At 45.0% G+C, this 25238-nt stretch overlaps 1 pseudogene; it reads right to left on the bottom strand.

Annotated features, from left to right (window-relative positions):
* Positions 1-1743: 1743 nt before the first annotated feature.
* On the bottom strand, positions 1744-16749 carry LOC140219305 (uncharacterized; annotated as a pseudogene).
* Positions 16750-25238: the final 8489 nt, after the last annotated feature.

Below are 25238 nucleotides of genomic sequence, written 5' to 3'. Positions count from 1 at the left end.
CAGGTAATGAAAAAAAAACTGCACGTACACGACAGCAATTAATTTGCTCAAAATTGGATTGTTTTAAAAGAAAAAAAATATGACGTTTTGTCTTGTGCTTCTGCGAAGGCGGTTGAATTAGGGTAGCAAAATTATCGGAATGGTAGGGTGTCGAAATAAAATGGCTCCAAAAATAATTGAGCACGCCCCAAGATCCTCATCTCGAATGTGTAAGCCAGTGTGTCCGTCATTAAACAGCTGCAATTAAGCACTTTGTGTTGGGGATCTTCACCTGCTGTCTTCGAAGCCTTGCAATCGTCTTCTGATACTTGGAATTTTGCCCTTTAGTATGCATGATGTCCTTTCGCTGTGCAGTGTTTTTTGAGGAAATGATGGAGATTCCTGCAATACGTAGAATGACAGACAGAATGTAAGCAGTACTGGAGGCTTCAAAGCTATTGAATGTATACGCTACGTTCCTTCGTATAAGCAATACTGGAGCCTGCAAAGCTTTATAATGGAGATGCTGCGTTCCTTCATGTAATGCGCCTTGTCTTGGTTAAGGAAGCGCTGTTATAAATGCTAAGAAACAAGGAACTTTCTACGGTAAGGACTCCATACAGAATGAAAACATGAGAGCACGTATCTTCAGCCCAATGCAGAACAGCTAACAACGCTCGAGCGCCCGTAGCCTGCTACAGAGGTTGAGAGAGAGCGCATTATTGACATACTGCAAATGTTGCCCGTGTACCGCTTTAGAAAAAGCTACATTTCTTTTGCAAAAGTACAGCACTATACTTTTTCAGCAGTCGCCGCGCGTAATATAAAGCTCTCTGCCCCGAAAGGCATGTGTTCCATAGGCCGCATTTCTTAACAAACCATTTTATTTTATTTTCTAACTTCGTCATTGTATCGAACGTGCCTCGCAGCTCGGACGCTGCCGCATCGTTGTTATCGCTAGCATAAGCGCTCATTGCTTCGCATAAAAAAAGTATACGAAATGAAAGTCAGCGTAGCAAATGGGCAGCAGCTGTTCATGACTGCAAGGACACCGTCACTCGTTCATGCAGGTAACAGTGACATAACGAAATGCGAAGAGAGTACCCCTGTTACAACGGGGCACTTGCAACGGCCGTTAACGCAAACGGCAGTTGAACGCCGTAACGGTCGTAGGAACGGAACGGTGGTGGCGGCGTTCACACGGCACTTTCAATGTTCAGTAGGTTCACTCCCGTTTCGACGAGTTATCACGTGACGCACGATTCCGCAGGTGCAGTGTTGAACGTGGTGCGACCTTGCGACGCGCACCCGAGAACAGCCGTGGAATGGCTCTTAGCTGGCCGCTTATGAATGCGACCGTGATCGTCCACCCGATTTGCTTCTTTCTCGTGGTTGCGCACTACGCGTCCTTTGTCTGCAAAAAAGGGCTAAACTGCAAGCTGTGCGCATTAAGAAAGCGTCAGTCAAGAAGAAGCGGAAGGCGGCCGACAGGCGATGTCGCAGCCTCGCTCATTGACTCGCTGCACTCTCTGTGGTGATGTCTGCCAGGCAAAGTAGTGTGTGGACGCTTTCCAGACGACCGTCTTGGTACGACACCACCGTGCCGACGTTGTCGGATCAAGATTGCAAGGCTAACTTTCGCGTGACCCGTTCCACATTTGCCTACATCGTGAGCTCGTGTCCCTCACTAGCACGGGAGGATACGAACATGCGACCTTGCACACCCCTACACCAGCGCGTCGCCCTCTCGCTGTACAGACGGGCTCAACAGAGCTGGTTGAACAGCGCCGTCATCCTTGTGTACACGGGCGCAATGTGTTTCTGAGCTCGCAGTTCGGCAAGGTGATTCTGCCACAAGTTGATACGTAAATGAGTCAGTGACGCTGTCCAGGCAAAGTGTTTCTGCGCCGGCGCGCTCGCCTGCAGCGGGGACACGTTGCTGCTGGGTGCTGCCATCTTGCCTATTACGCGACAAAACGTACGAAAACGGCGGCGGAACGGAGACCGGCGAGCTCCGTTGGCGTCTATCGCCGTTGAGTTGCCAACGACACTCGCGCTGCCGTGTAACTCCGCCTAATGGCCGTTAAGGCCAACTGCCGTTTTTCTTAACGGTCGTTAAAGTGCCCGTGTAACAGGGTTATAAGTCGTTAACAACGCGCAAAAAAATTTCCTTTGGCCTTACCATGACACGGCGACTAAGCAGACGCTGGCAGAAGAACCCAACAACGATGCTAAGGTGCATTTTACAGAAAGAGCCCGGCGGCACGGCCTGACTAGGCTTCGTACATGTTGGGTCGTGCCCAGTGGTCGTGCCGCCTGTGAAGCTGCTAGCCGCAGCCGCAGCCATAGCCGCATTTTCTTGATGTGCTCTGCCACCTAGCGGAATCTGCGAAGCTCCATAGCTCGGCCGCGAAACGGCTCGAGTGTCCCCTCTTGTCGTTTACTATGTTACTCTATGAGAGCTCTGTGGCATCTGAAGGTTTAGCTGATGTGCTTGGCGGAGACGCTGCGTCAAGTTTTTTTCCACCGTGTGCGTTTGTGGTTTCGGGACACGTTCGATGCCGATGTTCGCTGCGCATCTCTTGGCGAGTGCGTGAGAGCTCAATGATTATAAAGCCAATGACTGAGGAGTATTCAGCCACGGTGGAGTAAACGAGCGCGGAAGGAAGCTAAAGGCGCGCAGCCATTGTCATGTCAGCGTCGATACGCTGTTGTCGTTTCGTTGTCTTCTTGTCACCGCCGTCGTAGCGCCATAATTATGGCCATCGTCACCACCGATATCATAGTCGTCACGCTTTCGTGCCGCTTACCAAAACATGTCGATGGTAATTTATACTGCCATCAGCAAACACCGTTGTCAACGTCAGAAGTATACTTCGGCAGGATTGCTGTGGTTTGTCCGTGTGATTTCGGCAGACTGCAAGGCTATTCGCTTGCACTGAGAATCATCTTCGACGGTTCTTGTAACAAAGTTTATTTTAATCCCGTAATATAGCCTGGACATTATACCTTTTGTGAGAAGAAGAAAAATCAAGCTAATATATGAGCGAGGAGACACTGAAACATTCATCTAATGTGCACACAGGGGCTAGAAAAGGGGCACATTTGCTCATGCTTAAGCACGTAATATTCCAACTTCACCGTAAAATTACTCATAAAAGTGTCCAATACGATCTGTATTGTATTCGGTGTGAGGCTCGCCAGTTTCGTGCACCCAGGGATAAAATGTAGCGCAATATTTTATGCCGGCTGAGCGTCCGCGACCGTAATTCAAATGCGTATTTGTCGTGTTTGATTTTCGGTTAGTTTCAGTTTACGTGTACAGCCTTAATTCTGTTTGCTTACACTGAGGCGCAATGATGAAAGTTTATATTCTTGCGGTAAAGTTTGCTTATAGACTCTAAACATGCATACCGCGTATGTTCACGATATATCTGACACGCATGTATAGACTTATTTAAAATGAGTTTCCCTGAAATGAAATATAGCATATACGTTTTCCAAGTGAATAACTTTTCCCAGGCACACCTCTAATTATATAAAAATTCTCCTGCTTAACACCCCTCTACAATTTCCAGCCAGTAAAATGAACAGCTACGGGTCAAAACTGATAAATTAATATCATGTGAAAAAGTGCTAAACAAAGGTCACTATGTTGTAGTTATGCACTACCTTATACATATACTATGTAAAACTAATGAGTACTCTTAAAAGAACAAACAAAAGAGCTATAACCTGCAAAGCTCTGTAACCTTAGCCTTCGTAATAAAATAATTGGGTTTCAAAGCGAATCTTCTTCTGGAGTTCCTACTAAATTGAAGTGCTTGCCTGTGTTCTGGCGCGAATTTTCTTCCAACTTGTTTTTTACTTGCAGTTTTCCTGCGGAAACATTGTTTCTCTGTACTTTTTTTTTTTGTATGTGCGAAGAATTGTATACTGAATTGTACAGTGCCCAGAGGACTCAGGATAACCCTATTCGAAGCAGTATTAACAGGATACAGAAACTCCTCCTATAAATATATAGTGATGACGTCAGAAGCGCCTTGCAAGATACGAAGCGGGAAGAGTGGCAGGAGAAGATGGAATAACAGTAGATTTAATCAAAGATGGAGGAGACATAATGCTTGGAAAACTGGCGGCTCTCTATACGAAGTGTCTATATCAACTGCAAACATCCCAGAAAACTGGAAGAATGCAAAAAATTATACTAATCCACAAAAAGGGAGACGTTAAAGAATTGAAAAATTATAGGCCCATTAGCTTACTCTCAGTATTGTATAAAATATTTACCAGGATAATCTCCAATAGAATAAGGGCAACACTGGACTTTTTAGTCAACGAAGAGAACAGGCAGGTTTCAGGAAAGGATACTCCTTAATGGACCGCATCCATGTCATGAATGAGGTAATCGAGAAATCCACAGACTACAATCAGCCTCTCTATATGGCTTTGTATATATTTATGGCTCTTTATATGGCAGCAGCAGCAGCAGCAGCTGCTGCTCATGATGATGATGATGTAATGACACTAAGGAAGGATATATAGGGTAAATTACTTGTCGCGAAATGCAATGTGCAAACGATAATTAAAGCGAAATAAAAGTGCACGAAGAAACAATTGGCCGTAGGGGTTCCCACGTCTGCGCTGAACTCATGCGATGCACTCACAAATTGGGCTACCACGGCGCCGTTTTCCCCTCCACCTTTTTGTGAACTAGGTATAGGCCTGGGAGAGTTCGCCAGCTCCAAACCTCACGGCCTTGACGACTGGTGTAGAACATCCTTTCTACCACAAGGCGTCACGTGATAAGTGAAATAAGGAGAAAGCGGCTGACCAATGAACCATCGAATGCTACGGGAAGTCATCACAGCTGCCGGAGCCGATACCATCACTATGTGATGATTGAGGAAAAGCGGAACGGAAGGTGCAGGTTTTCGTAAGCCGCATTTATAAGAAGCCAAAGGACAACGGACTGTCAGACCTGCGGCCAGTTGTATTTCGTTCACATGCATTTAACTTTATCATCATTTCCAGATTTCACACCTGAAGCAAATGTATATATATATATATATATATAATGTGCGCGTGTGTAATGCATACAAGACGAAGGGTTTCGCTCCAGAGCGGGAGGTACACCATTAATGTTTTTGCTGACGTTTCGGCTGGAGGACCGGCCAAAACGTCAATTAAAACATGTCATAACGTTCGTCTCTTTTTTTTCTTTTTTGAATGTATATATTATATATATATATATATATATATATATATATATATATATATATATATATATATATATATATATATATATATCACGTCATAAGAAGCCAACAAACAACGAGACCAAGGACAACATTATTTGTACTTACTAACTGAATTAAAGAAATTATAAATAAAAGCAATGAAGGTGAATGAAAAACAACTTGCCGCAGGCGCACTCTTAAGCAAAATTACACCTTTTGGGTCGTATCTTGCCACACAACAATAATCATCAGTCTTGTCTACATTTCCTTTCTTTAACGCTGCGAAACTGCTACTTCCAAGCCACGAAAGGCATGCGCGTTATCAGCATGACAGATCATTCTCGACATGAAAGTAGGTAGCGCGGTGTTTTCAAGAAAGTAAACGCAAGCACGACAGATGACGATAATTGTTTCATGGCAAATATACACCCCAAAGGGTGTACATTTGTTTACACTCCAAGAAAAGTTTACCGAAAAGTCGTTTTTGTCCAGCATCGCGGGAACGTTCTTCGTCGGTGGTCGTTTCGCGCCGGCGCCGTTTACATTCTCGTTGCTGTTCCCTCCGGCGCTCCTCGTACGCATGTTGTTCTTGGGGTGTGCGAACTATACGTGTCTGCCCTATCGATAACGCAGCTGTTTTTAGCGTCGATACCTCTCCTGCTTATATACTGCGATAACCTTAACGTTACGCTACTGTTCCCGGCTAGCTTTCTAATCTGTTCGGCATAATGACATCCGCGCCGCGGCACTGGAGCCGTATGGGTTTGTTAGAAATTGCTAAGTTCGTTTCTGTTGCCGTACGCCGAAAAAACTACGAGAGGTTAGTCATGCACAGCTTTCGGTGTAAAATTATGATGCTAACTACAGAAGGATCTAGCCTTTTAAAGGTATGCCGGCAAATGCTCCGCCCGAGCGTAAAGATGCCAAAGCGTTCCATGTGGCGTAAGCATTTAACTTATCGTTCACACTGTTAACAGGAAATAAACAAGGCCACCAAAACGGATCAAAAGTACGATGTGCACGCTTCACCAAGTCCAGTCTTCGTAGGCAAGAGTTTGACGAACGTTCGTCTGGCCAAGCAACGCGATAAAGAAGTTGTGGTCACTGACCAAGTCAATGTAAAAAAAAATATACGCCGAGACGTTTCGAAGGAGTTTAATCAAAATACCGTTAGGGGTTCCGAAACGTCTCCGCGTGTTTATTTTTCTCGGTGACATGGTCAGTGACCGTAACTTCGTCTTCAAGTCCAGTCTTACAACATCGAAAGCGAACCATAGCTAATTTCGGCGCCAGAATTCACATTACATAACATGCATTACACAACGCATGACGTTGAACTTAAGTGTATTTCTCTTTTGAGTTTTACTAAGGCCATTGCTATCTCTGACCCGCCGTGGTTGCTCAGTGGCTATGGTGTTGGGCTGCTGAGCACGAGGTCGCGGGATCGAATCCCGGCCACGGCGGCCGCATTTTGAGGGGGGCGAAATGCGAAAACACCCGTGTGCTTAGATTTAGGTGCACGTTAAAGAACCCCAGGTGGTCGAAATTTCCGGAGTCCTCCACTACGGCGTGCCTCATAATCAGAAAGTTGTTTTGGCACGTAAAACCCCATAATCTAATTTTTTTTTTTTGCTATCTCTGGACCGGGCGCAAAAATGAAATGTGCGGATCCCACGTGATGCGGGAGTCAGATTGAGCGACGCTTTCATTGAAGTTTTGGAAGAACGCTATTCTTGGTTAGCGACCATTAGCAAGTATAGAGCATCCGACCAGGTTTGACACGTTTTCACCAGAAAGCGTGGGGCTCGGCACAAGCTTGTGGGCCTCAAACATGCGAATCCCACGTGTGACGACGAAGGAGTGACGACGACGGAATGACAATGATGGTATAACGACCACTGCACGAGAACAGCTTAATTACTACGATCGAATGATCGTAGTAATTGGTGCATGGCGACAACTACATGACCACGATGACATAACGATGATAGAATGATTGCGATAGCGCGACGACAATGGTATGACGACACTGGAATCAACACAAAATAAAGACGATGTAACGACCACAACGGCATAATGACAACTGTACGAAAGCAATGCAATGTCGAAGAAAGTATGAGGACGGTGGAATGACAACGGCGACATGGTGAAAATGCGATAGTGTTGGATAAATGATGACGGTGTGAACACAATGAGAAGATGAAGCTGGTATTATGAAGGTAGTACGAATACGATGACATGTGGACAATGGGATGACGATTCTAAAATTGTCACGATAGTATAACGACTAGGGCTTGACGACGCGTGTATAATGACAGCTGTATGACAACAAGGGCGTGACCACGACGCTTTAGTAAGAACTTAAATTAGCCGGGTTAGTTAATGTTCAAGGTTATATCGAATTAGCGCAATGGGACGAGGATGAAAAAAAGAACACTCAACAGGACCTAGTGCTTACTGCCAACAAAACTTCATTTCAAGAAAACACCAGCTATTTATTGTCTGGCGAAAAAAAAATTCACCGATAATTGTGGTACTCAGTAATGCGAAATGTAAGCGCAGCTCTTATTTCGGGATGTATTGAAGCAAGTAAATTTATGGATACATGTGGCAGAATCGGCACTCGTCGAAAATGTGATCTGCGGCTCAAGTGCGTCGGCTGTTCTACATGACTCATCGAAGGTTGCAGTATAATCGCTGGTGCCGTGTGGCTTCCAGAAAGTACTGCACGATTCGCGTCGCGCATACATTCAGATTACAAAACAATCGCAGCCATAACAATCGAAACAAGCGCGAACGAGACAAGCGCGAGCGGACGATGGTATGAAATGAGCGGTCCGGATGAGACCAGATACGAGTATACGCATGGGCGGTCGGGCGTAACACCAGTTTCCCGCACGCACGTCCATGATGAGACCAATGAGATTTCTCGTAAATGTAACGGCCGCCTCATGGAGGTATTTAACTCAATGGTTTGAATTGTGTTATATGTCATAGAAAATTTATAAAAATTTGGTGCTGATAAAAAAAATAGAAAGAATAACACCTGGTATGGCACTTCTGCGTGAGTGCTGCATCATCCTGTGCTTCAGTCCATCTATGAATACTTTATGTTGTTCGTAAAATTCAGGACACTCTAAACAGACTGCGTACGATACAGTACAACAACAACAAGAAAGGTAATGTGCGCATCCGTCATCGTTTATATTTGACGTTATATCTTTCCGCGTCTCGCTCCCCATGCTCAACTCTTCCTTCTTGAGTATTGATGCACTCGCATTTTACCGAGTGCGCAATCACGATGTTGAACATTTACTGCTGCCGAGAGTTCAGTGTATGGACGACAACAATGAAAGTCAGCCGTTAAAGCACGACTCGCGAAACACGACTCGCGACACGTGCGCGAAGGAACGACGTTAGCGCGTTATTATGTGGTCCACGTGCGTGTACCGCTAGCTCGTATAGCACCATAAATAAGTGAAGCGTGGTCGGACAAGTGTCCACACACACATACGAATGAAACCCGAGGGCGAATGGGTAGAAGCAGGGAGTCATGCGGAACAGCACTGGCAGCGTCGGTTGAGCCATTAACCGGCGTCCTCTCGACGCTCTAGTACGGGAGAAACAAGCGCTTCTAATGTGAAGAATTCTGCGGGCTCGAAAGTTCCAGCACGAGTAGTGAAAATTTGAAAAGGGAAGATTGTGGCTACCTGAAGGGGTTAAGGAGGCGAAAGCGAAGCAGTTTCCAGTAGCCGCTTCATGTATTATTCGGCAAGCACATCTCATAACACCGAACATGTCGGAACATGCGGCTTCCCAAAGAAGGCCGCGAGCGCGATGAAGCGATACATGGTTCCTTGAACAAAGATTGCCTTGCCTATAAATCTTTGCGACATCAACGAAATCGACCCATGGTGTGCAAACTTTCAAGAGAGAGAGAGAGAGAGAGAGATGAATATAGGAAGGCAGGGATGTTAACCAGTCAAGGGTCTGGTCGGCTACGCTGCGGGAAGGCAGAAGGGGAAGAGAGAGAAGGGAGAGAGAAGGTGTAGATACGTGTACAGACAGTACTTGAGTTAAAGCCACTCTTGCAAACCAGACGTTCTGAGAAAGCACAAAAGTGCCTTCGTTGCCTTCTGAGCCGATGATCGGTGGGGACGGTGCTCTAGTACTGTTCGTTCACTCAGAGGACGATCATCGAATTTCCTCAAATTGTTGGACAAAGATTGTCTTTGTGCTTGAAATTGAGGACAATGGCACAATAAGTGGTCAATGTTCTCCTCGAATCCGCAAACATCACATGTAGGACTATCGGCCATGCCAATTAGTACTGAGTAGGCATTGGTGAAGGCAACTCCAAGTCACAACCGACACAGAGACGCTTCGCGTCGGTGCAGACCGGCCGGATGTCTGAGTTGAAGTGACGGGTTTAGTCTGTGCAGTCTTGTGCGCCTTGTATGTGCGGTATTCCACTCTGCTAAGGAGATCTTGCGAGCCAGATCGCGAAGTTGTCTCGCGGCGTCGGTCCTTGAGAGAGGAATGGCGACGGAGCGGTCTTCTTGGTTTGACGTCCGAGCTGCCTTATCTGCCTCATAATTTCCAATGATACCGCAATGAACTGGTGTCCACTGAAAAGATATATCATGGCCTTTTTCTCCTAAGTGATGGACAAGTTCCACGATTTCGCACGTGAGCTGATAGTGAGTTCCATGTCGGAGAAACGACTGCACACATTGTAAGGCCGGCCTTGAATCGCAAAAGACTGCCCATTTCCTAGCACTTTCAGCACATATCATATGAAGCGCGTCGCGGAGAGCCGCGAACTCTGCAGCTGTAGACGTAGTGACATGGGAAGTCTTGAACCGCTGGGTTATTACCATTGTTGGTATAACTACAGCGCCACCGGAAGTGGTTGATGTAGTTGATCCATTAGTATAGATCTGTGTGCAGTCGCTGTATTTCTCGTACAAAAGAAGTAAAGTTAGTTGCTTGAGTGCTGATGACGGCAAGTCCGACTTTTTCTGAAGTCCTGGGTTGTAAGTTTTTCTTGAGTACGGCGCACACACCATGGAGGAATGGAAGGTCTTGCCGCAGGTGTGTAACCTGACCTGAGAGAAGCACAGTGCGCAAAGACAGGCGCACTGGATGTCGTGTGCGGCCTATCTACTGGGAGACTTGCGAGATGTTGCGTAGGGGGTCCGGGTCTTATGTGCACAAGCATTGTTTCGATGCTAATGTGCGTTCTAAGAGTGGAATCTTGAGCGACTGCAATAACTTCAGTCGCTGAAGCACTCCGCGGTAGGCCAAGGAATATCTTGAGGGCTTGGCGTTGGATGCTTTGGATTATATTCAGGTTAGTTCTGCAGGTGTTGGACGTGACCGGTAGGCTGTACCTCTGGAATCCAATAAAGAGGACCCTGTACAGTTGCAGCATAGATTGTATTGGCACTCCCCAGGTCTTTCCTGCTAGCAACTTAAACATATGGCAAATTCCTGCCAGGCGTTTTCTCACATATTTCACATGAGGGGTCCAGGAGAGATTTCTGTCAATGACCACCCCCAAAAATCTATGACTCGTTCTGTACGAGATCAATTGTCCGTCGACGGATATCACATGTGGAGACATTGATTTCCTGGTAAATGTCACCACTGCACACTTTTCATATGATATATGAAGTCCTTGTTCTCGAAGGTAGGATGATGTTAAAATGGCTTCTGAAGCCGCGCGCGAAGCTGCAGTCACGTCACAGCCGACGTCCAAATGCAAATGTCGTCGGCATAGATGGAGAGCCTAATGGTGCATGGCAGGATGTCGGCGAGTCCAATGAGTGTTAGACTGAAGAGCGTTGGGCTCAGTAGTCCGCCCTGAGGCACCCCACGGTTACTGTAATACTGGGAGGTCGGGCCATCCTCGGTAAGTACGAAAACGGATCTCTTATGTAGATAGTTACTTATCCAGAAATAGACCTTGCCGCCAAGTCCTACTGCCTCTAACGCGTTGAAAATCGCTTCGTGCGTTACGTTGTCGTACGCTCCTTTAAAATCCAGAAACAGGGCAGCAGATAGTCTTTTGCAGGACGTCTGGTGCTTGACGTACGTCACCAAGTCGATAACGTTGTCAATGGAAGAACGGCCACGCCTAAAACCGGCCACTGCATCTAGATATACCTGGTAATGTTCGAGGTACCATTCTAGCCATGCTAGAACCATCCTCTCGATTAGTTTCTGATGCAACTGGCAAGCGCAAGTGGTCGGTATGATGCAATGTCTACAGGCGACTTGCCAGGTTTGAGCAGTGGAATTAGGCGACTAGTCTTCCATTCCTGGGGAACCGTACCTGTCTGCCAGGAGTTGTTGAACAAGAGCAAGAGCACTTTCCGAGCCTCTTCGCCAAGATTACATAGGGCACAGAAGGTTATACCGTCGGGTCCTTGGGAATATGAACGATTGCACAAGGCCAGTGCAGCTTCGAGTTCGTCCATGGAGAAAGGACTGTCCATGCGGTGGTCGCGTGAAATCGGTGAGTGGTGGAGCGTCGATGTTCCAGCGGAACTCGTTTCGCCAGCACTCCTCCTGCAGAAAGCTTCAGGGACGTCAATCTCGCTGCATTGTTGTTGAAGGGCCAAATACTTCAAAGGGTGGCAATGCTGAGGGGTTCCACGGAGACCACGAACAGTTCTCCATATGTGAGACGAAGGTTTTCATGGGTCCAAAGACTCGCAGAATGATATTCATCTTTGCGATGCAACTTTGTCCATGCGACGCTGAATTTTCTTTAGAGTTCTTCTGGCCAACCTCAAGTCACGTACATACCTCGTGCGCCTGTATCTTCGCTCTGCACGGCGACGAATTGCACGAAGCTCCTGCAGCTGAATGTCGTATTCGGTGCGTGTATAGATTCTAAGAAGCGAATGTGTGGCAGCCTCTAGGGCACCCTTTATGATGTGCTCTAGGCTAGAGGACAAGTCATCACTACAGCTGTCTTCGACAATTGATTTGGACATTGGCCAGACGATGCATTGTGTGACGTTGGCTAACTTGGAGCCCGTCAGCCCTTCAATCCTAAGATAAGTGGGTAGGTGGTCACTTCCCCACGTTTCAATATCCGAAAACCACCTGACCTTTCCAGTGAAGGAGCGTGCGACAAAGGTGACGTCCAGGCAGCTACAGTAGGCAGTTTCACGCAGAAAGGTGGGGCTTCCATCATGCAACAAGCACAGTTCTTTTTCGGAGGCAAATGACACTAATCTTCTGCCTCTCGAGTTTATCTTAGAAGTTCCCCAGAGATGGTGGTGGGCATTAAAATATCCAGTAATCATCAAAGGCTGCGGAGTCGCTGTCGTGATTCGCCGTAACCGCTCGCAGTCCAGCCGACTTGAGGGCGATATGTGGGCTCCAACTACTGTGAAATTGAGCTTGCCTTTCTTCACTGTCAGACATACGTACTGGTTTTCTTGGTCAGGTGGCACTCGATGATGCACATACGTAAGATCACGTCGTATGAATACAATGATCTTGCTGCAGTCTCCGTGGGTGGCGGACATGAAACACTCATACCCGGACAGTCTCATGTTATCTGATAGGGGCTCGCAGATGACGATGATTGGGAACTTATTCCTGAACACAAACTCCCGAAAGTCCTACATTTATTTAGTTATTTATTTACAGAGTACCTACATCGCCATAAAGGCATTACATAGGGGGGAACAAAATATAACCAGTAATACAGAAAAGCTTTTGGACAGATACTCACAAACAGAAGCACTACAATAGCTGTTAGAGAAAGCCATACATGTAACGTGAAACAAGCAGGTTCCAAGATATATAACACATACATTTGTTTTACAAGAGCGCCGTCACAGCATTGAATAGAATAGTTCGTTATTTGACACATTTACTACATCATTTGATAAACTGTTCCATTGTCTAATTGATTTGGGGAAAAAAGAGTAGTAAAAATTGTTTGTTCTGCAGTTATAGGCTGAGATCTTTTTGTTGTTGTCACAGCGACTCGATATATAATTTGGTTCCAGGAGATAGTTATAACAATTAATACCTGTCTGATTATTATATATTCGGTGCAATAGTTTAAGCCTTAACTTCTGCCTACGCATATGTAGTAGATCCCATCCTAAAGTGGCCTTCATTTCGGAAACGCTAAAGTACGGGCTGTAATTATTGCAAACAAACCTTACTGCTTGGTTCTGTAGTTTTTTCAGTCTATTAATGAGGTAATCTTGATAGGGATCCCATATTACACAAGCATAATCAAGTATTGTTCTAACATGTAAGAAGTATAAAGTTTCTTTAACTTCGCGTGTTGCCTGTTTAAAATTTCTGCGAACAAAATGTAACATCCTACTAGCTTTTGCTATGACAGTGTCAATCTGTTTATGCCAAGTGAGTGATTCGGTAAAATAGACTCCTAAATACATATATTCCGACTGTATGTCGATAAGCGTGCCATTGATGTTATATCGGTGTTGAAATTTGGATAATTTTCTGAAAAAGCTTACGCTACTGCACTTTTTTATATTTAAATTCACGTTCCATTTTTTACACCAGATCGCTACCTTATCTAAATCTGTTTGCAATGTATCTATGTCATCTTCAGTGGTAATTTCTCTGTAAATCACACAGTCATCAACAAATAGTTTTATGGGTGATGTAATTAGATCGACAATGTCATTTATGTAGATTAAAAATAACAAGGGGCCAAGTACGCTTCCCTGAGGAACGCCCGAAGAAACAGTTATTGGTGAAGATCCAACGTTGTTTAGGACAACAGACTGGGTTCTTCCGTTTAGGTAGTTTCGTATCCAATTTTGAACGTTTTCGTTTATATTTAATGCAGCAAGCTTTACATATAGGAGCTTATGGGACACAATATAGAAAGCTTTTTGAAAATCAATAAAAACCGCGTCTACCTGACTATTGTTATCAATGGTTTTAGATAAGAAGTGTTGGAATCCTATTAGTTGTGTGTTGCAGGAATAACCTTTTCGGAATCCATGCTGGGAAAGTGTAAAAAAAGCGTTTGAGTCAAGGAATGCAGATATGTTACTATATAAAATGTGTTCGAATATTTTGCAACATATTGACGTTAGTGAAATCGGCCTATAGTTTTCTCTGAGTTTCCTATCGCCCGATTTAAAAACGGGTGTCAGGCTTGCCGTTTTCCAATCTTGGGGAATGAGGCCAGTTTCAAGGGAAAGTTTATAAATGATCGTTAAATACGGAGAAATGATGCTATGACCCTCTTTAAGGACCACTGGGGATATTCCATCAGGTCCAATTGCTTTTGTGTCATCTAAATGCCGTAATAAAGAGTAGACGCCACTAACATCAAATTCAATGTCTGGCATCATATCGCCTTGATTGGCGTTGTTCAAAAGCGAAGTTTCCCCAGCAGGTAATAGCGAAAACACAGATTGGAAGTACTTGTTCAAGCATTCCGCCCTTTGATAGTCCGACGTCACGGTTTTGCCGTCAACAGTTAAAGATGGTATTGATATGTCTTCTTTTCGATTTTGTTTTACACATTTCCAAAAAGATTTTGGGTTTTCTCTCAAGTCGTTGTTTAATTTAACAAAGAAGGTATCTTTGGCAGATTTAATTGTTGCTTTCAATAGCTTATTTATCTCTTGCAAGCATTTCTGATTTGCCAGACTGGTGTCGGCAGAAAATGTTTTCTACGTTTGTCTTGCTTTCCTTATAAGTTTAGGTATTTCTACGTTAAACCAAGGTTTTTGTTTTTTTCGTTGCCGCAGGTACCTGCATGGAACATGAATTTCGACTAGTTTAAGTATTTTGTCCCGAAATGCTGACCACAAAGTTAACGGACAGCGTGCGTTTGACATATATTGGTAAGTAGGAAAGAAATTTTCAAGTTCGGTCCTGATAGCAGCATAGTCTCCTCTGTCGTAGCTGTACACTTTTCTTTGCGGAATTTGCGCCATCCGTACTCGCTGTATGTTAAGTTCTATGACAACTGCCCTGTGGTCACTAATACCTGGGCAAAGAGTAACTTTTGGTATTATGTTCGGCTCATTGCAAAGTACTAAGTCTAGAATTGCATTTTCTCGCGTAGGTTCCAGTACGTACTGCTGCAATCCATTTAATCCGAGCAGTTCTTCGAACTCTGTAAATACGGGACCTATTGCCAGCCACACATCCGGCATTCCAGTTGAAGTCTGGTAAATTGAAACCCCCCCCCCCCCCCCCACCCCCTAGAAATGCGCTATTATGCAGGAGAGATAGCATCTCAGACAGCAATCCGAATGAGTCGCTGCTGCCGGGTGGGCGGTAGAATGTCCCGTACACTACATTTTTTCCGTTAGGCAATTTCACAAGGCACCAGACAGACTCAGAATTGTTTTCAAATAAAATTTGTGCACTTGACAATGCATTTGATATCAAAATGAATACTCCCCCGCCATGTCCATGCCTATCTTTCCGATAGACAGTAAAACCAGGCGGAAAGATTTCTACATCAGGTATATCCTTGTCTAACCATGATTCGGTGCCCATCACAATCTGAGGTTTAACAGTGGCTACTAAAGACATGAAGTTATCGACTTTGCTTTTATGCTGCGACAATTTACAAGCAGGACAGAGAGCCGTTCAGGCTGCGAGCAACGTGCTGAGTTATCTTTCGGAGGAACGGAATTCGGAATGCGTCATTTGCCTCTGTCCAGTCGCGCATGCGCCTGAAGTGGAACTGGCATCCGCATATCGCTATCCCAGACAAACGTTTGCCCATTGATGATCAATTTATTGTAACTCAAGCGAACACGATTTTCTTTGTTCTCTCTTTTTTCTTTCGCATAATTCCAAAGCTGACGTCTTTTTTCTTGTACGGCTCGGCTGAAATCTTCAGAGATGCTGTACGAAGTGGCTTTTATCTGTAAGCGTTTTTAAAGACATTTTCTCTAGCCTTCCACCTTGAAAAGCATGCTACTATGGGCCGGTTCTTGCCTTCTCTGAAAACGCCTACGCGATGAGCCCGTTCAACCGAAATATCATCAAGTTTCATCACATCTTTGCATATTACATGCTTGACTTAAGTCCTCTTGCGTTCCACTGAAATATCGATTCCTTCCGGACTTCGTCACGAAACGACGGCTTCTGTAGAACCATGATTTCAACCAAGAGCTGCAAGTGCTGGACTCTAACGCGCACTTCTAAGGCGCAGACAGTACTATACTACATATCGTGCTGCGGCTCCGTGCTCATCGCCGTCGCAGCGCACTAGCGGCCCGCTACTTGGTGACGTAAGCAGAACGTCGCCTCGAGGGTCGCTACTTTGCACTCGCTACAGCCTCCCAGTTTCGGTTTGGCGTGCTATGATAGCCGAAATTCTTCGTGCCACATGAATGAATGCATGGAGGGAAAAACTTTATTGAGAGTCCCGAGATCCGCGATTATCACGCAGCGGGCCCCTCCCACATTGGGACGGGCCGACCGAGCCTGGCCGCCGCATCGTGGGCTCTCTGGACGGCCCAGATTTGATCGCAGTGAGGTATGCCATCTTGACTGGTCTGCTTGATCTGTGCCTCGTAACGAGGGGCATCGCCAGAGCACGTCTTCTAAAGCTAGCTGAATAGCCGCACTGAGGGCAGGTATTGCTAGCATACGTTTCTGGATAGATGGATACCTGTCTGCGGATACTCGCATTTTTCCAGATCGAAAAGTTGATACGGCTTGTACGGAGCAGCGCTCGCTTCAATTGACCAATTACGATGAGCCCACTAAAACTAAAAGTTTAGCAGTTACTGATTTTTGTTAATTAGCGATTAATTACCGCGCATAACCTGTCACCCCATAGTGCCACCGCTGACGGCGTATGTCCGAAGGAACTGTCGTTTTATTTCATAACGGCTATGTTTAAATATTACATAAGGTCTTTGTAGAAACACCCGGTATAGTGACCCATTTTCGCAGCGCCTAAAAGTGGTAAATATAACGGAACGTTAAGTGCCTTATATTCTTTGGAACCATTTAGGACACAACGCGAATCACGCAGATGTGAGGTATCAGTACACAGAATGTGCCAAGGCTAGTGAAATAATTTTGCTGCGGATGTATGCGTGGTACGCACAGACTGTTTGTTTCTTGTTTTTGTTTTTTTCTACGACGTGGGTTAGCTGTTTGTGAAGCTGGTGAAGTTGATGCAGTCGACTATATTTTGCGTCACTAGAGAGGCGTCGAAAATGTGTGAGGTGCACTAGTATTTGTTCCGTGGCGCACACGACAGCCCAAATTGAGCACTACGAGTTCTAGTCGAGCACGCGTATACTTTGTACAGGACGCCTACGTTAACATTGCGTAAGGAATTCTAGTTTTGCCACCAGTGACTGGCGATGCCACACACAGTCTGCGTGGCGCAAAAATCCCGCACAAACTACCGAGCGCGAAACGCTGCGCTACAACGGTGTGGTTGACGCGTCCAGTTACCAATTACACATTGCCTCGGGGCACGATCGAGTTCGGTATCGAGCTGTGATGGGCAAAACTTTGTTTTCACCATATGTTGAGCGTGAGGATGAGAGGATGACCCGACAATGACGACTCAGTAATAGCGACTATGTGACATCATAACAAAATCGATGGACTAAACAACGCAGCAGAGTTTTTCATTTTTTTTTAAGTGCTGTCGCAGTAAATTATAGTGCATGAATATATCAATCAAACTTTGCCGTTGGCGTTTTCGGGCAAGCTCCCTGTTAAGAACACAGCTTCTCAACCTGTGTTTAATGAGCTTTTGTACATTCACTAATGAGTTCAAAAGTAATCGAAAGGATTTGGTTGAGGAGTAGGTGGGGTATACCTAGACTTGACCCGCCATAGTGGTGCAGTGGTTATGGCTTTGTGCAGCTAAGCATGATGTCACGGATTCAGTTCTCGGTGGCGGCGGCCACATGTTCATGGTGGTGGCATAAAAAAGAAAAGAGAATTCGTGTGTCGTGCTCCTTAGCAATCCTTATGTGGCCGCAGCCCTCCTCTACGGCGTATTTCACAGCCCCGTGACTTCGCTTTGGGACGTGAAAGTTCATACAAGGGAGGCATGAGATGAAGGTTAAGTTGCGGTTTGCAGTCAGCTGTCACCGTGCTTTTTCCTCGTAATTTCACAACGTGGCCAGAGGAAGAGTTTGCAGTTGTTACCCACAGTGGCGGCTTAGTGGTTATGGCGTTGCACTCCTTAGCACGAAGTCGAGGGTTCGATGCCCGGCCGCCGCGGCCGCATTTCGATGGGGTTGCAATGAAAAAAACTCCCGTGTACTTAGATTTAGGTACACGGTGAAGAACCCCAATTGGTCGAGATTATTCCGGAGTGCCCCGCTACGGCATGCTTCATATTCAGATCGTGATTTTTGGCATGTAACATACCAGATTCTTTTTTTACAGCAAGCGTTCTCGCATCAGTACATGAAATATCTCACTGTAATGCACATTACGAACCGTGCGACGAGAAGCGCATGTAATTTAAGTTCTTGCCTCTAAAGTCAGCTCTCTGGGGCGCAGTGGCGTAGCCAGAAATTCCGTTGGTGGGGGGGGGGGGGGGGGGTTACGTTGCAGCTTGGCCTCTCCTCCTTATAGAATTTGTCGAGGGATCAAACAACTGAATAATGCCTGCATTGCCATTTCCAAAGATGCTGCAAACTAATTCTTGAACGCTAAGCACTGTCAAGACAAGTAAAATACGTATTTTTTCATAAAAGAACATATTTCTATGTCCCAAAAGTTGTACCAGAAATAACTAATATCAATGAGTCCATGTTTTTTGTCTGTTTATTAAGTAGAGCAAATATCACACGAACTTTAGAACTATGTTAGTTCGAAACCAGCAAAGCAGTTCATGCCGCTGATGTGAAAAAGCGTAAAGGCCACGAAATGAACAAGATGAGGACAAATATTTTAATGAAACTTTGTCATTGAAAACCTTGTTGACATTTTTGTACTTATGTAACGGCCAAGGAAAAATCTCAATGACGCTGTCCTTCGTTCCATTGTATTGCGCAGAAGCAGCTGTCATCGGTCGCGTATTGTGAGTAATTGCACGGAAATTATAGTCGCAACGGCGAGCACATATAGAAACGAGTTGTGCAAAATATACATTAGGAATGAGAAAATACAATGGAACATACAAATGCGAAAATAGAGCTTGATAAAGGGCAAAGAAGTGTCACTGGAAACAAAGTTCACTGCATGTATACACAAAACTTCGGAACAAGATATTCAGATATACGCATAAGTCTCCAATAAATCTTCATATCTAAGCACACGCCAATGATATAATGCATCAAACAAGGCAGATAAACATGTTGCGCAATCACAGGTTCCCAGAATCCTGAGGTCCACCCACTCCCTCCACTCCCCCCAATGCATCGCGCGCAACGAGAAGTGGTGCGCTTCCTACCCGCTTTACTCCCTTGCGCACACAAGAATGAGCTACCATTGTCGGCTCACCCATCACATCACCCCCCTCCCCCTGATCCTGCGCTTTCACTCGCACATACAGCATGCGTTCCGCGGTGAGGATGTTATTGCCCTTCTACTTTATACAGAACATGACGCCGACTGAAGGAATGCGCTTAGAGTGGCCATATATTTGCTATCGCAATAAGAAGCGTATCCGGCAACTGAAGAGTCCCGTGGCCCAATTACTTTCCGCAGAAGAAGTAACAAAATCGAACTTTCACCATGCGACAGACCGTTAGTGTCACTGATATGAAACTTTACACTCGAAGTCCCAAACGCATGGGATACCCAACTTCTACAATTATGAAACCAAAATCAAAAAAAGAACTAATCATCTCCTATGATTAAAGAAAGTACTCTAGGCGGCAGCTGCCGCTGCTGTGCGATCAACGTCATTGGACAGTTGAAAGTACTGCAGTGGAGCTGTCGCTCTGTATTCTCAGGTTTAATAGACTTATCTTGCCTATATATTCAACTCAATCCAGATGTCATACATCTTCAAGAAAGTCGGCTTTCACTAGAGAAAAAATTTCATTTAAAAGGTTTTGGGTCTTTCTGATTAGATTGACACTCGCGAGGTGGAGGATTACTGATACTTGTTTCCAGTAAAATTTGTCACAAGGAATTTTTTTTTCACATCATGGATTCTGACTCCGAAATTTTGGCAATAGATTTATGCCTCCTAGGGTATCATTCATTTTCAATTCTAAATGCTTATTTCCCCACCGGTGTGCAAAGTACGCGTCAACTTGATAGGGCTGTGGCTGCCTGTAGAAAATAAATTTTGTTTGGAGGGGATTTTAACTGGCACAACGTGTCGTGGGGGCTAAAAACAGATTTGTGTGGTCAGCGACTATAGGAGTGGACTATTGATAGTCACCTTTCATGTCAGAACGCAGGACAAGTAACGTTTGCTAGAGGTCACTTTCGTTCGGTGTTAGATTTAACATTTTGTAGCGGTAGCATCAAGGTTTGGTGGTGGGTAGCTCTTAACTCAACAACAAACAATGATCATCCTCCTGTGTCATTCGAACTCATTTATCCAATAACATCTTTAGAATACCAGGCATGCACATTTGTGAGCTATAAGAAATTTAAGACTTCCTTGCGTTCAGCCGTCTCGAAACTAGCCAATGCCAACGATAAGGAAAACGCTTCAACCATTTGCACGATTCTAGAAGGTTCCCGGACGCAAGCTGAATTTGTCTGCCTTTCGGCTAAAGGCACCACTTGTCGTTGGTGGAATGATGAGTGTACGCGGGACCATATAAAAAGAAAAGCCGCTTGGAAAATGCTTCTCAATAATCAGTGCCCGAAAAATTTTAAAAATTATCAGTTTCAAGCTGGTGCATTTAGGCGTACTGTTAATCGAGCCAAAGATGAATATTGTATTAGGCTTTAGGATAATCTATCAAATAAAAAAAAAATAAGCGTGCTTTATTCGCATTTCTACGTACTAGGAAAGTGCAACCAACGCCCTTAGCATTAGACTCGATCGTTTTGACCCCGCAAGAATTGAGCGCCTCCCTAGAAGAGATTGCCAAAGGCTTAGAAAATCGCTTTACGGCCCCGCTTCCGGCTATTCATTCTGCATTACATCCTTCGGATGGCTTTGCTCCAATTTCTATATCTGAGCTAAATGAGACTGCACTATGCTTGCCGAATACAGCCCCTGGCCTTGACGGTGTCACAATTGCAATGTTAACAATATTGTTACAGGAATCGCCTAATGTTCTTTTAGACCTGGTAAATTATTCAATTAAATATGCTTGGATTCCTTTGCAATGTTAGCTTGCCAAAGTAAAATTGATGCTTAAGAAACAAGAAGGAAGGTGTGTATTGGAGAACATTAGGGCCATTGCATTTAAATCAAATGTAGTAAAATTAATTGTGAGCCTTCTTCACCTTCGTATTATGAAATTTATTAATGATAATTTTATTCTTAGTCCCTGTCAGATTGGTTTCAGAGCCGCCTGCTCCGTCTGGCTTGCCCACGTCGACTTAGAAAGCCGAATAAAACTCGCTCAACGTCATAAACAATACGCTGCCTTAGTGATGCTCGATATCGCTAAAGCCTACGATACCGTAGAGCACACTGTATTGATAAATCGGTTAATATCCTGTGGTGTTCCTGGGTATATAGTAGCGTGGATTCAGTCATATTTAGGTGACAGAGAATTATATTGCTACAAAAACGGCTTTTCTTCTTCTAGGCACAAACGAGAGGCGCACGGCAAGGCTCAGTCCTCTCCTCGGTGCTTTTTAATATTCTGATCAGCACACTACCCTGTCATCAAGAAGTAACTACTTATGTATATGCAGACGATATTGAGTTTTTCGCATCTGCAAGTGACATCCACACGCTATACTAACGACTGCAAAGTTACCTTTGTGCTCTGGCGAGGTGGTTAGATAATAACCACTTTATACTCAATGCCAGCAAATCTGCTATTGTCGTTTTTCTGATACACGACACAGTGCACATCTCAATGTCTTACCACTTTCAAGACATACCACAGGTAGAGTCTGTTAAATACCTTGGAACGATTTATAACGCTTCTCTCAACTAACGCCCAAACATAGATTATGTGACTGGAAAAGGTACCCTTGCTAATGGCATACTGCGTAAGCTGAGCAGTCGTCGAATACGATTGACAAGAGATTCACTCCTAATGATATATCGTGTGTACGTTCGGCCTGTATTGGAATTTGGTTGCGTGCTTTTCTCTGGAGCTCCACCCTAGAAGTCCCGTCCTCTAATCCTCTTAGGAAGAGGAGTATTACGTTTGTGTTTAGGTCTTCCTAAATTTGTCGCAAATTCTGTTATCTATAATCTCGCGTTCCTCTTCTTTCGCGCAGGTTCCGGCTCTTGATAGTGCAGACGTTCTTGAGGATTTATGAATCACCGCTGCGACATCCCCAAGCAATATTTATTTCACAGCCTGCGTTGTTTTTCGGTGTCAACTGGCTGTGATTACATACTCAGCAAATTGCAATCGTGCAAAAATTACTCGATTCTGTGGGCGTGCGCACATGCGATGTACTTCCGATTCCCGACAGAGGTGTTACCACGGATATTGAATTCGATGACATTCTTCCTAATAATGCAAAATTAGTTCCACATCATATTCTAGACGGTATATTGCAAGATCATCTGAATAACCTTCAAACAAACATTGTAATTGCGATAGATGCTTCACAATGTGAAGAAAAGTCAAGTCAAGTGTAGGAATATTTTTCCCGATTCTTGACTGGACATTTTCTTTTCGGCTGCCAGATTTCATACCAATATCTTTAGCCAAATTTATGGCAGTGGTGCTGGCATTACGCAAATTATGACCATCAATTACGTAAGCCGTGATAATCACTAATTCGTTATCGTTGTACTCATCCCTTACTGCTTCTCGCGATTCTCGCGTAATGAGGACGCTTAATTCCTTGGTACATGGGTATATGAGAAGCGTGCGTTTGCTTTGGGTGCTTGCCATAAAGGACTAATTATAAAAGAAATTGCAGATTATCTAGCTAAGGCATCGATAAGTGGACCAATTCTCCCTTATTGTCCTTTGGCTGCTCACGTTACTTCTGCTAGATTTCACAAGAATGTCATTATGCAGGCAGTATCAGGCTCCACAATTACCGACTCTGCGAATTACCGACATCCTTCTATACTCTTGGCACAGAGATTTTTGCCAAACTCGAAAAATTGAAGTCTCCATCACGAGGCTGCGCTGCCGTATGCCTAGGTTGACCTTCTATCTACACAAGTCTGGTCTGGTCCCCTCACCATTATGCTCATTCTGTGGTGAAGCGGACAATAAACCATTTCTTGTTGTCTTGCAGGCGTTATTCTGTTATAAGAAAACGACTACTCGAAATCCCACTTCGCAATATTGGCCTAAATTTGTCAGTGCCTGTGATCCTATCCTTTGGAGCCTCCGTTATGGGGTTCAGTCACAGAAATGTTTGCTTGGCAATCCAAAATTACCTAATTGAAACCAATCGATTACCATGTTAGCCTGATCGTTCTCCCTCCTCTCCATAGCTTTCTTTTATTTATAATCTATTAGACTTTTTACACACGATTTTCTTCTGATTGATTTTTTCCACACACAAAAACCTTACTTTTTAAGCTCCAACGTTCAAATTTTTATACACCTAATTTACGAACCGATGCATGGCCAATCCCCCACTGTGGGTATGCGCCACAGCCACTCATGACGACAACAGCAATTCGCTGCACCGCAACGATGTCTTTTGTTCTTTAGTGGAGCGGGGGCACCGAAATGAAAAAAAAAAACGCAAAGGAACGCATGTTGGTCACAATCGAATGCTTACTATGGGTAGCTAATGTGACTACTGAAGGAATATTGAAGAAAGCATGAGACGCTTGGTCCGCAGAGAACCATACACATAGTGCTCAGTATCCTACACTGGCGAGACAAAAGACATTCCGGAGAGGTCACGGTAACATCGTAGTCAAAGTGATGCCCTCACCCGAACGCGTTGCAATCCGCCGAGTCCCCATAGTGATGACGGAGACCAACCATTGTTTCTTTTTCTCGTCTGCTAGCCAGAAAACGTCAAAAACTCTGCCAAGCCAAGACCTACTCGGCCAGATAAAAACGAACGCACCCCGAAGTGCGCCGCGCGGTGGTTGGGGCAACAGGAGAAAAACGCATGCGCTCTGACTGGCTCTGGCAGCCCGCGGTTAGCGGGAACAAGAAAATTAAAGAGGCTCAACGTGCCCTCGCGAATAAGAAATCAAAGTAGAAAAAGTAAATAAGAACGTAGTTACCTTTGCTGGCTTCAGTGTCTTGACAGAGACGCTTTGGCGCAGGTGAAAAAGACCTTGATATTCTTTTTTGTGATATGATGGCACAAATGAACCACCACATCGCTTCGTCTTACCGGCCCTCGCTGCGTGCCTTGTCAACTTGTCGATAGTGTGTTGATTGGGCTTGTCTCGTTGTATGGTCCGATGTACCGACTTTAGAAAATTTAATCCACCTTTGGCGTGAAATGTTTATAACAGTCCGTTCAGTACAGGGATCCGTTAAGTACAGTGTGAGGTACAGGAGGTGCAGCGGCGGTGGCGTAGAGGTAGAACACCCGCCTCGCGTGCAAGAGGTCCGTGGTTCGAATCCCGGTGCCGCGCAATTATCGACCGGATTAGAAAAAAAATCCGCGTGCTGATGAAATTGCATAAACAGGCCTGGAGTGTGGCCTGATCCCGGTGACCAGAACCGGTAACGCACTCCCTCACCAGAGCAGGATTGGCCACCCTGGTGCAGTACTTGGCCACAACCTCCTATATGAACACAACAATCAAACCCCGGCCCTCATCCCCCAGCAGCTGCGAAGCAACTGACCACGGCGGCGGTCAGACCCGCGACGCAGCAGAGGGTGCTAAGAATCCCTGGCTCCGGCAGGCCGCCATTGGAATATGAACCTGGTAACGTTTAGCGCTAGAACGTTATCTAGTGAGGCGAGTCTAGCAGTGCTATTGGAGGAATTAGACGGCAGTAAATGGGATAT

This window comes from Dermacentor andersoni, chromosome 1 (genome assembly GCF_023375885.2).
Source record: "Dermacentor andersoni chromosome 1, qqDerAnde1_hic_scaffold, whole genome shotgun sequence".
NCBI lineage: Eukaryota > Metazoa > Arthropoda > Arachnida > Ixodida > Ixodidae > Dermacentor > Dermacentor andersoni.
This window is presented reverse-complemented; position numbering and strand designations above follow the sequence as displayed.